We start from the raw sequence: 12,452 nt of genomic DNA, 5'->3' as shown, positions 1-12,452 counted from the left end.
TCTTGGGTTTATACTTTAAACTGTGGAAGCTAAACGAAGGAGTTTAACAATGAAAACGGTCCTTCCTGATTGTCTGTTGAGCGCTTTATGTAGCGGTGCTGTAAGTAATTGTCTCTGAGCTCAAGGGAGGTCAACAGAGGTCAACAGCTCCACAGGATTGGCTCCAGTCGTATTTATCCAAGTCAGCAGGAGACGCAGTTATACATGTTTCTCGGGCTGATCTAAGGTCTGTTAATTACAAAGCATAGTCATAATTTGTGGAAGTAAACAGTTCATTTTCTGGCACTGAACACACTGTTAAACAAGCATCTCTCGTATCCAAAAGACAACCTGGTCCGATTCCACAGCGATGCCCCAGTGATCTGCGTTTCATCACCTCATAGCCTTCATGTGCAGTGATTAATGCCCTACCGCTTGAAGATATTTGAACTTGGCAGGTTTTGTTGACCCCATCTTGCGGCCTCGAGGAAGACGCCAAACCCTTACCTGTCCAATCAATTTTAAGATGCAAATGTAATGTTTTTAATGCCGTTAGAAAGCGGCCAAACAGCTCGTCTCATTACCTCACTGGCTTCTTTTTTTTGCTCCCTTCAAAGACAGACAGACGGAGGAGGGGGAGGGTGGGAGGCGCAGTTGGGATGGAGAGAGAACAAGCGAGCAGGTGCTGTTTTTATGGTTTTTCTTCATCCAGCGAAGAAGAGGTGAAAACTTTTCTCCTCTTGTAACCCGCAAAACCACGTGAACATCTGAGCGGTGTGTGTGTGCGTGTGTGTGTTTGTATGGGTGTGCATGAGATCATAAGAAGGAAGGATTGTATGTAGTGGTTTGATTACCCTACTTGTTTCCTGTTACATAATTTTGAAATATATAACTTTATGTGTGTGTGTGTGCATATATATCTATATATGCACACACACACATAAAGTGTATCATCGTGTGCAATCACCACTACAGCTTCCTGCGATCAGATTGCATAATAAGCTGCTAAAAAGCACACAGATGAGAACTATGGTTAATTAAACTCAAAATACTCGGGTTTTCTTTTTTGGAAGCTCCTTTCTCACTCACGCACTCACACACATCAACACACACATTCTGCTAACGAATGCAAAGCTCATCATAGAAACACCGCAATTTGAAAATAACAACAATCATAAAAAACCATACAAACATCTGCAGCTCGTAACTAGCGTCTCAGGCCAAACCCAGCACACGTGCCTCTTAAAACTGGAGAACAACGGTTATTTTCATCTCTTAGATGTTGGAGTTTTATTTCTTTTCTCTTTCTCTGGCTCAACTGGAACCATTTAAGCATTTTTTTTAATCAAAGAGCAAAGTCGTTAAAATTGAGGATTGGCGGCGAAGGCGTCCGTTAAGCCTGCCTCTCCTCCCCGCCTGCGCTCGGCGCTCAGGCCAGCACTAACTAGCATTTAGCGCAAATGTAAGGAACGCTGTTTTATTACTGTATTTAAGGAATGTCTCCATTATAGCGCACAGAAAGCATATATATGTATATACGGGATTTTATTACCTTGTTATGAATAAGTGTTTCAGTGTTTTCGGTGTTTTTCGCCTGGTGCCTGGTGCTTACTATTTTTAAGCATTTCTGAGGCTTTGAATTACACAATTTTAGCTGGAGAGAGAAAGAACAATTTCTAAAGGAAATTCAAGACATCAAAAGGTCTAAGGAACTTTTATCCACATCAGTTTAATAACACCCCCCCCCCACACACACACACACACATAAATGTCTCTAACATCCATTTTTTCTCAATATGAAACAACAGAAGCAATTTCTTGGTTGTCAGCTGCAGGTTAATACATTTCGCTGCTTACTTTTGTTTGGTGTAAGAAAAATCTGTTTTCTGTTTTTTCCAGGCGCAGAGTGAGTCTCAGTCAGTTGAGGCTGTGTGTATACGCTACCCATAATGCATAGAGTGAAAAGTGATGCAAACAAAAATAGTATCAGCTTTATCCTTGTTTGCATCCCAGTAAATGCACGATAAAAGAAAAACAGTAAAAACTGGATTGAATTCTAAAAAAGAGGGGCAGATATTTTATTGTTAATTTTTTCCTTTTGAACACTTCTCAGAAGATGTACATCTCCACTACAAACTGAACTGAAGAGCATTTTTAAAATATGCAAACTTTATCAAATGTCACAAGTTAAAGCCCTTTGTTTGTTTGTTTATTTGGCTTGTTGACAGAGGGCTTTAGTTTGTGACTGTACCTGTCACTTCATGTACCGCAGGACCTTTTACTGATAGTGACCAATAATATCCGACAGTAGATTTTGGCCATGCAAAGCATTCACCTTCACGCATGAGTACATAGAAACGTATGCTTTTATATACAGTATGTGCTGGGTTCGTAGCCGTGTGTCTGCAGTGACACAGCCTCGGGGAGAAATGTGTTTTTGATATAGAGTCTCTTCCTCTCCCTGCATGCGTCTAATACGCTCCCTCTTCCCAGGATAACAGGGTCACAGCATGGAGACCTCAACGACTCCACACCTGGAATAACACCACCCAGAATATCCGCTCTGCCCGTGAGCTTGTGTGTGTGTGCTTGTGTGTGCGCGCTTGTGTGTTTAAGGGAGATCGAAAAAAGGGAAGAGAGTGAAGGAGGCTTTATGAATGACAGAAGGGAGGTGGTCGTGCGGTGCTTTCAAGTCATCTGTCTCACTAATTTCTTTTTCCTTCTCTCTCCGTCTCTCTCTTTGACACATACTCAGACACAAAAAGAGCTCTGGTGTTTTTTTGTGATGGTCTGTTTTGCAGCAGAGGAAATATGAAACACCCCGAGGCATTTGTCAGTGGTCAGTTGCATTTTCTTGTGTGTATGTGTGTGTGTGTTTGAGTGTGTGTTCACGGAGCACGTTTTAAACTCACAAACCCATGTGCGTCACTCTTCCCCCTGACACACTGCTGAGGTCTGATTAATAAAAGATGAGTTTAGGGGAAGTATGACTGTTTTGTTTGCACCCCCCCCCCACCCCGCTGCAAAAAGAAAAGATGGGATGAAAGATGGAGAGAGAACGAAAGCAGAGTGAGAGAGGGCAGGGTCCACTCTGATCACCCCAGGACCGCACTGTGAATGGGCCGCTGACCCAGAGTGAGGGATGGATGGAGAAAATAGAGGGATGCAGCGAGTACGCGGAGAAAGAGTGGGAATTCATATCTTCACAACAGTTTGATGCCTGCGGTGTGCCTGTGTAACTATAGCTCTTTTTCTTTAAACCAGATCCCTCTTCTCCCCTCTCTACCTCTTTTTTTAAATACCCCTCTCTTTGCCCTCTTCCTGCTGATCTGTGCCAACCACCATGAAACCACCGCCACATTAGAGCCTTTAAAGGGCACTGCCTGGCATCCTGCTCCCACCAAACATATTATAGCCTAGTCGTGCAAACACACACACATGTAAGAGTGTGTGTCACATAAAGTTTCTGAATTCACATCTATAGGGTTGCAACGTATATTAAGTGCTGGGGGATATTTTTCATCCCTACAAAACTGCCACGTGTCGTTGTGGCTCCAAATAAACTCCAAAGATGTTGACTGCTGCTAACAGACTGTGGATGGGGAAGGCGGCAAATAAATGGCTCACATATACCGACAGAAAAATGATATTAAAGCTGAAGAATTTACAAGGAATATGGTTTAGACTGATGTTTATAGACTGGAATATTATTATTACATTCCTACTTGTGTAGTTTTATGAAACAGAGCAGAGAACTGGACTGAGCTTTGTTTTGGCGTTCATCCATTCGGCCCTTCGTCATTACTCAATGTTCTGCTTTATCAGTCAGCTGTTTAGTAGCCCATCTGTGAATCTGTGACCCATTTATCATTTATACAGCACAGAAGGTTGTGAGTGGTGGATATAATTCTTCTCACACACCATCTGAGACTCCAACAGCCCGAAGCCCTTTAATTACCCCAGAAAGCTCGACATTTTGACTCAGTTTGAGCTTCGTCTTTCATCTTTCACATGAACTAACCCTCTGAACATTGTCTCGCACCCACACACTTACACAACAAACACAAACACATAAGCCACACATGCCCACGTGAGGATTTTATGATTTGTTAATGAGGCAGTGAGGATGTTGCTCATGACCCGCCAAGTAGGATGCAGCTGGATGGCACTGACCACACCTGCTGACATCACGCTACCATGATGTTTGTTTGTGTGTTGTTTAATTTGACAGAGATGAGATAATGGATCATTGGACGGGTTATTTTTATGTGATCTGGCAAACCTGGGTAGTTAAGTGAGAGTGTTCACTTACCTGTACCCTGTACTCGATATTGGCCTTTAACCTCCATGTGGGGTGAATAAAATCTGAACTTTTTTTTTTTTGCAGTGATAAATAACAACAAAGTTCAAATTCAAATTCAAATTCAAATTCAAATTTTATTTGTCACGTACACAGTCATACACAGTACGATATGTAGTGAAATGCTTGGACAACTGCTCGTGACCTAAAGAAAACAAAAAAAGGAAAAGGCTATGAATAAGATAGGAAATAAATATGAAAAATTAAAAAGGGTAAATTTAACTAGGAAGGAATAAAATATAAATTAAGGTTAAAAATGAAATAACTGTACAACACAAATTAGAATGAAGGGTAAATTTAACTGGGAAGAATAAGATAAAATATATAAATTAAAGTTGAAAATAAAATAACTGTACAACAAAATACACAATACACAATATAGAACTATATAAGAATGTATGAAGAAATCTAAATATAAATAAATATATACACAATAACAGCAGCTGTACAAGTATTAACTGGAAATGAAGAATATAGTGACCAGTGTTGTGCAAAAACAATGTCCAGAAAGTCCAGTGTGTGTGTAAGAACCATATGTGTGGGTCAGTACTGTGTGGTGGTGTGATTGAGAGACCGTATCGCCTGCGGGAAGAAGCTCCTCCTCAGTCTCTCTGTGTTGGTCTTCAGGGAGCGGAATCGCTTTCCTGACCTCAACAGAGAGAACAGTCTGTTGTTGGGATGGCTGAGGTCCTTCACCATCTTCCTGGCCTTGGTCCAGCACCGCCTGCTGTAGATTGAGTGCAGGTCAGGGAGCTCTGAGCGGATGGTGCGCTCAGCTGACCGCACAACCCTCTGTAGAGCTCGTCTGTCCTGCATGGTGCTGTTCCCGAACCAGGTTGAGATGTTTCCCGCCAGGATGCTCTCTATGGTGCACGAGTAAAAGTTCCTGAGCACCTTGGAGGGCAGTTGGAAGTCTCTCAAGCGTCTGAGGTGGTAGAGACGCTGACGGGCCTTTTTCACCACGGTGTTGATGTGACAGGACCATGACAGGTCCTGCGTGATGTGAACTCCGAGGTATTTGAAGCTGTCCACTCTCTCCACTGGGCACTCGTTGATGACGGGGGTCTGGTAGTTCCTCTCCTGCTTAGTGCTGAAGTCCACTATCAGCTCCTTTGTCTTACTGATGTTTAGAAGGAGGTTGTTCCTCTGGCACCAGTTCTCCAGATTCCTAATCTCCTTCAGGTAGGCCGTCTCGTTGTTATCAGAGATCAGGCCCACCACGACGGTGTCGTCAGCAAACTTGATGATGGTGGTGGAGCTGGTAGTGGCCACACAGTCATATGTGTACAAAGAGTACAGCAGGGGGCTCAGAACACACCCCTGGGGGGCTCCAGTGCTGAGAGTGGTGGAGGCTGAGACATGTCCGCCCATCCTTACTGCCTGTGGTCTGCCAGTTAGGAAGTTGGAGATCCACTGACACATAGATTGTTGACACAAGTTGAGATTTGTCAGCTGCATGTCTGCAATGCACATTTCCCGTTTCCACTAAATGCCAAAGGTGGTCTGTTGGATTGAGATTCAGTGACTGTGGAGGCCATTTGAGGGCAGTTGGTTGTCAGGTTCAAGATGATTTGAGGTTTTTGACATGATGCATTATCCTGGTAGAAGGAGCCGTAAAAGTTTGAGTACACTGTGATCATAAAGGAACAGGCATGGCCAGCAACGATACTCAGTCAAGCTGTGGTGTTTAAACTGTGCTCAACTGAAACTAACGGCTCCAAATTGCCAAGAAAATATTCCCCACACAGTCACACCACTAGCAGCTTGAATCATTGGCAGAAGACAGGATGAATCCATGCTTTAATGTGGTCAGCACCAAATTCTGACTCCACTATTGAGACTCATCAGACCATGCAACATCTTTTCAATCTTTTGTTGTCCGTTTTTGGTGAGCCCGTGTGAATTGTAGCCTCGGTTTCCTGTTCTTAGCCGACAGGAGCAGCACCGGTGTTCATCTTCTTGTACATTTTGAGATGCTCTTCTGTATATGTTGATTGTCATGATTGATTGAGTTACTGCTGCCTTCCTAACAGTTTGAAGTAGCCTGGTTATTCTACTCTGTACTCTGGCATTAGCAAGGCGACAACTGCCGCTCACTGAAAATAAACTCTAGAAATAAACTCAAGAAAATATCAGTAGTTGAGCAGTTGGTGTCCATCTGGCACCAACAACCATTCTTCTCCATTCTGATGCTTATTTTGAACTTCAGCAGGTCATTTTAACCATGTCTGCATGCCAAAATATATATTTTTTCTGCTGTTTGATAATAGCAAACTGGGCAGTTACTGCCCAGTAAAGGTGAGTGTATACTTCATACTCTAAATACAAGGTGCCACATTTCTAATACTGGAAATCTCCACTCTCAGAATTTTCTGTTTCAAAACATAAAAACAACAAAAGAGTAAGCACTGACATTTAAATTTGTAAGTAAACTTCAAGTGTCTATGAAATATATAATGCTATGCAGTGGTCCCTCACTATAACGCGGTTCACCTTTCGCAGCCGCGCTGTTTCACCGATTTTTTTTGTGCAATTTTGCATGTTTTTTTTTAGCGCATTGTGTTCTGTGTCCTGATTGGTTGTAGACCATTGTCAATCAATCTTGTGCCGTGTCTCCTGTACAGTACAGGATGCGTTCAGCTTGTCATATTTACATAAATCTTCAATCATTAGCAGTGTGACTCTGAAGTGCTGTACTGTATGTTTGTAAGTTTTCTCCCCAACAAGCTCAACACTTTCGACGAAACGTTTTGCACCGGCTCCTGCGGGTGTCTTTGGTTTCATTCTATAATACTGGACTTATTTTTCTACGAAGGTTTGACATTTGAGAGCTTTTAAACAAGAGAGAAAAGTGTGAAAATGTTCATGCCTGTCTGAGAAAAGTGTTTACAGTGTGTAGTGGGGGGTTTTACAGCCTTAAAACATCTATAAAATTGTAAAAAATAAAGTTGGTTACTTTGTGGATTTCACCTATCGCTGGTTATTTTTAGAACGCAACTCCCTCGATAAATGAGGGAACACTGTATTCATGATGGAGAGATCTTAAGACCTATAAAGAGACCGAATCTATTTTGCTTGTATATTTGATGGAAAGGCCAGCAGCGCCTGTGTGACAAGTACAAACACACATGCATACGCACATCTTCTACCAAAGAATCCCAAAGCTGCAGCTCAAAAAGAATCTACATCACAGATTCGTAGCCTAAATGTGTCCTGACCGTGTGGTACTATGAAGGCTCAGATTCAGAAAGTTCCTTCCATCAGTGAGCCAAGAAAAAGTGTTTTGGTTAGACAGACGAACAGCAGGCATTACTGTCAGGGAGTATCACTGTCCATGTCTTCTAACTTGGCTATGTAAACAGCATTTATAGGTTTATTAACAACACCCTGTATTACTAGAGGTCACAGGAACAGTTACTGGTGTATGTGACAGTTTGTTTCCCTTTCATAATGGGCTCCGAGTGGGGCAGGTAATTATGACAGGCGGCCTCTTGGGCTGCACATTGATGAATGAGTGTTTACAGTCCTGGGACAAAGTACAACACAAATGTTGGAGCCTCGGAGTATCTGGGCATCTTATTACTGGCAAGCGCAGCCTTTAACAACATAATGATATTTTATCCCTGCTCTTTATACTGTCTTCCCCCTGCCTTTTCATTTATATCCCCTTCTACCCCCATGTCTGTAATACACTAAATTTTCCCATCTTTTTCGCCAGTGTTCAGTTTCACCTATTTATCTTTGTGCTCTTCTCTGCAATTTTATTGTTTTTCAATATAAACATTTTTTTATCCTTTCTTCCTCCTCTCACCCCCAACTGGTCGTGGCAGCCTGGTTCTGCTGGAGGTTTCATCCTGTTAAAAGGGAGTTTTTCTTTCCCACCGTCACCAACTGCTTGCTCAGAGCGGGGTCCTTACAATGTAAGGCGCCTTGAGGCGACTGTTATTGTGATTTGGCACCATATAAATAAAAATGAATTTAGCTGAACTGAAAATGAATATTCTGTAGGACACTAGTGGCCATGCTGTCAGCAGCTACCCACAATCCTTTGCACCCAAAGATAATTTGAAGAGACCAACGCACAAATAGACAGACTGAAGGCTGGTCTGGGCTTTTTTTCTGTCAACGTAGCGCATCACATTGACTTCTCTTTTGAAGCTGGGGCCATGGTCTGACCTGTGACTTACAGCTTGGACTCTTAACTGTAGTTTACAGCCTTAAATGCCTTTTTAGTGCTGAGTTTTAATGTGATTTCATCAGCCTTGGCCAAGCAGGCAAGAAACACATTTTTAAAATGTGGGCCTGATTTGAAAATGTTTGGAAACCTTAACTCTATGAAGCAGTCGACTTAAAACTTAGCAACGGAGACCAGTCGTGATGTTTTCCCCTGTGAGTTGCTCGGCAACTCCACTGTTGTATGAGATGGTGATGAGTGAGAATAACAGTGTTTTCAGCTTTGTCTGAATAGCTGCACTTTGTGCTAAATATACTGGAAGAGTGGAGATGTTGTTTGGTAACAGTTAACAATGAGAGAAAAATAATATGCACCACTGCAACGATAAAACAAATAAGTGTATTGTTAAGTGAAATGTTAAGAGCAACTATCTCTGACCTTGGTGCAGGAGTGTGCATGGCCTAAGCTCTCCTCACACACTGCTTCAGAGAAAAACCCACAATACGTTTGTCACATGTCAGCGATGATAATGTAGCAGTCTGCCTTGGTGTACAAAGTTTCTTTTACCTGTAAGCGATGTTAGCTTAGCTTTACATGACACTTAGGAGTAAACACTCATTAGTACAAGATTACTTTAACCTTTGAAGTGAGGGCCAGGGCTGCTGCTTTCTACTCCAGTAGTTTCATATTGATAGAGGCATGATATTCTCATGTGATTCAGCAAGAAAACAAAGAAGCAGATTTCTCCAGATGTGAAACGGTTACTTAGAAATAGCCGGATATGACATAAAAAATGCTGCAATCCAGAGTAAACCAAAAAGATCCAATAACAATATTAAATCTGCAGATTTGCTTGTGACCAATTCCTTCAGATTGTTACACAGTGCTGTTTTGTCAAGTGCGTCGCCTTGTTACACACAAGTTCTCATTTGGCATTGTTGCCTCGATGCTTGGCTATGCTGAGTGCCAAGACATAATGGTCCCGTAATCTACGGCCAGCATTATGATGTTACAGGGGGTGGCGGTGGTGGCATAAGTCGCAGGTTTGTCAGCCAGGAAACTGTGGTTTGTGTCCTGTTGAGACCTTTGTGTTTTGCACTTTTTCATGCACTCTTTAATTTGCTTTTTTCACTGGCTGTTTAGGTTTAGACACTAAAAACTACTTGGTTAAGTTCAGGAAGAGATTGTGGTTTGGGTTCAAATATGGCACTTCAAACAGTAACACTGTCAGGAGTCAGGAGTGACACATCACTAATATCATCCCCCAGACACCAAAAGACATCTTGTGGGTAAATGTCTTATGCCAGTAAATATAGCATGGTGAAGTTTTCTTTGTGAATCCCTGCTGAAGCTGTGGATTTGCTATTATGGCCTGTCGCCATCTTGTTTTGGACAAGATAGCCAAATGCTAAGTTATCAGCTAACTTTAGCAAGCAGAGAAACAGCAGAGCTTCAATGACTAAAACAGGAGCACGCTGCTAGTGCAACAAATCCTAGATTATTGCATTAAAAAGTCCACAACCAGAGAGAGGCGAGAGATGAAGCCTTAACAGAAATCTAGCAGGTAAACCGCCTGTTTTGGGATCCAGCTGTCAGAATCAGAGCAGCCCACACCCCTGAAAATGCCTTAATTGATAACACTTAATCAGGTGAGTTTAAAAAAGATTCCCCCAAACAGCCCATAATGAAAGTGGGAATTCTCTGCAGAGATCAAATCCATTATTTCTGCCCGGCTTAAGTAAATTTGGGCATTTTCAACATAGTCTAGTAGTAGACAGAGAAAATGTTGTGCTGGCTTTATTTTTCAGCCTTGGTTGGAGCTCGACTTATACCCATCACTAAAACTGGAAAATATTGAAAACTAAATTGGTGAAATAACATTTAGTACACATGCAACTGTTATCTGAAGGATCCAAAGAAAACTCAGAACACTGTACAAGTGATTGAGTATAGCTTTATTTCTCTTTTTCTTTTGAAAACTTACTCAGGACTCTGCTCTGTAGCTGGTGTTATTGTGACTGGACCTTTTTGCTCAATTTTAGCTTCTAGTGTAGGTTTCGAGCCTTAAAGAGAGCAGCAGAAAGCCAAGGAAAGAGAAGACGACACGTTGGAATGAAAACCAATAAATGCACCTCTCTACGTATCAAGACAAACAGGAGGAAAATGGATCGGGGTGCGCTCACTTGCTCATTTGGAAACCATCGGCTGATGTTATCTGTCGATCAGACCGCCGTGTGGCTGATGGTGGCAGCTAAATCCTTCTAAATACGACGAGGTGGTGAGAGGACCAAATCCAGCGAGCAATCAAAACACAGAGAAAGGGGCTGAAATGGGAAAGAGAGAAACAACTCTGTGGACACAGCAAATTTACTCCTAATGGACTATGACAAGGACCCATTTTTAGTCCTGCGGTTTTGGTTTTGAGTGTGTGAGTGTGTAGACAGTCCAGGAAAAGAGATCATTGTCTTGCGATGAAAGATGAAGCCCCTGTGTGTGTGTGTGTGTGTGTGTGTGTGTGTGTCTGACTCTGGTCACATGTTCAACGAGTTCAACATTTGATATGAAGGCTTTCAGCGACTTCACATCTCTCACTGTCCCTTTCTCTCATAATATGCAGGAATTCTCAGCAAGCGTTGCGGACTTCCCTTTTTCCGTTGTTAAACTGTCTCGTCGGTATCAGCGCTGACTCACAGAGTTGGGCTGCTCTCGTCTTATGCCTCTTCTCTTTTTTTTACTTGACTTTCGTCAACAGACCACTTAAAAGGAGAACAATAAAGCACAAGGATTTTAATCGGGTTTTAAACAGACTTCATTTATTTGTCGCCACCAGGAAGATTTTAACCCCTCCTCCACCTATCCCTCCATCATCTCTCATCATGCCCGTGCCCCTACACCTCCCCGTTCTTGTTGAATGCACTCATGCATGATGGTCTGAACTTGATAGACATTCAGAGGGCATAGGAAATAGAGCTGTTAGCATGTGCATGCATGCATGTGGTAAATAGCAGAGGTGGGACCAAGTCATTGTTTTGCAAGTCTCAAGTAAGTCTCAAGTCTTTATCCTCAAGTCTCAAGTCAAGTCTCAAGTAATGTCAGGCAAGTCAGAGTCGAGTCTCAAGTCATTGGTGTAAAAGTCCGAGTCAAGTCACAAGTCTTAGAACATTTTTTCAAGTCAAGTCTAAAGTCATAAAATTAATGACTCGAGTCTGACTCGAGTCCAAGTCATGTGACTCGAGTCCACACCTCTGGTAAATAGAGCATGTGTGGTCTCTCTCTGATTGGCCTCCATGCGTGTTTTCCATTTCTTTACATACTATGTTTCTAAACGTAAATCAATCGAACGCTCAGATCTTGCTAACTTTCATCTCCAGCTCTTATTTTATTTTCATCAACAGCAAGGAATGTGTTAGTTTTATGTGAAGTCAGTGCATATGCCAACAGGCCTGTGATGTGGATGCCAAAGTATGACGACTCTATTCGAGCTAGCTGTCAGACATTAGCTCTAGATGGATGTGAACGAATAATTGTGAGGAAGTTGAGCTGTGAAGGAAAAGAATGTGGAGGGCAGATAGAGATGCAGAGTTTGGTTGCCTACAGCTGTCATTGCCTGGTAACTGTTTTCTTTTCTTGGTGATCCTGGGAAAAGAACTGGAAGACAGGGAGACAGGCAAGGTAGGGGCTTAAATGTGGGGTGTGTAATTTAGGCGGAGGGATTTTTAATGAGTGGAGATCTCTGCAGGTAACTTCCTCTGCACCCTCCTTCCTCCCCTCTGTCTCCACCATCTCCCCCCAACGTAGGGGGGAGAAATCCATCTGGTTGGACTAAACAGCAGATTAGCACATTAGCACTGGAAGAAGGGAAGGCATGCACCACGGGAAAGACCCAAGCTTACATATGACATTGGCACACATGGCGTATGACTCATTAAAGGCAGACAT

Source organism: Astatotilapia calliptera, chromosome 15, assembly GCF_900246225.1.
Source record: "Astatotilapia calliptera chromosome 15, fAstCal1.2, whole genome shotgun sequence".
Classification (NCBI taxonomy): Eukaryota; Metazoa; Chordata; class Actinopteri; order Cichliformes; family Cichlidae; genus Astatotilapia; species Astatotilapia calliptera.
The sequence above is the reverse complement of the archived record's forward strand: the minus strand, read 5'-3'. Positions refer to the sequence as shown.